Here is a 569-nt window from a genome sequence, read left to right as displayed (position 1 = left end):
AGTAATAAATAGTGATTCAATACACTGCTTGGTTAGAGCAGGAGAAAAGACTTTAGAGTGCTATGCATTGCAAGAGTAAAATTATGTTGTCAATATTACTGACTTTTCATTTTCCAAATAATAGGTTAAATATTTCTTTAGGGTTTAAAATAAGCTTGAAAAAATGTAGCATATAATCTCTTTGGCCAATGACATACACATTTCGATAGCTAACCATGACATGTTTTTTGGGTTTATTTTTTGATCAAATTTTGCCAAAAATTGACCAAGTGAGTCCTCGTTAGTATAGTGGTGAGTATCCCCGCCTGTCACGCGGGAGACCGGGGTTCAATTCCCCGACGGGGAGTTTTGAACTTTTAATCTCTTTTCTGTGTGCTGTTTCACGTTGTTTCATTGAGATTACAAAAATGCCTTATCCAAATTGAATCCAGGGTTTATGTCAACTTGAAAAAAATCTTGCATGTAAGTTTCATGGCCAGTGCTACAAGTACAGTTTGTGAGGTCCCCATGACCTGGCTTTAGGTATATTTATCAAAGTAATAAACAGTTATTCAATACACTGCTTGGTT

At 35.7% G+C, this 569-nt stretch overlaps 1 non-coding gene across 1 annotated transcript; it reads left to right on the top strand.

Annotated features, from left to right (window-relative positions):
• Window positions 1-274: 274 nt before the first annotated feature.
• TRNAD-GUC (transfer RNA aspartic acid (anticodon GUC)) lies at window positions 275-346 on the top strand. The gene has a single exon. It is a non-coding gene; the product is annotated as a tRNA-Asp (tRNA).
• Window positions 347-569: the final 223 nt, after the last annotated feature.

The sequence above is a fragment of the Taudactylus pleione genome, unplaced genomic scaffold (genome assembly GCF_031769625.1).
Source record: "Taudactylus pleione unplaced genomic scaffold, aTauple2 ptg000117l, whole genome shotgun sequence".
Classification (NCBI taxonomy): domain Eukaryota; kingdom Metazoa; phylum Chordata; class Amphibia; order Anura; family Myobatrachidae; genus Taudactylus; species Taudactylus pleione.
The sequence above is the reverse complement of the archived record's forward strand: the minus strand, read 5'-3'. Positions and strand labels throughout refer to the sequence as shown.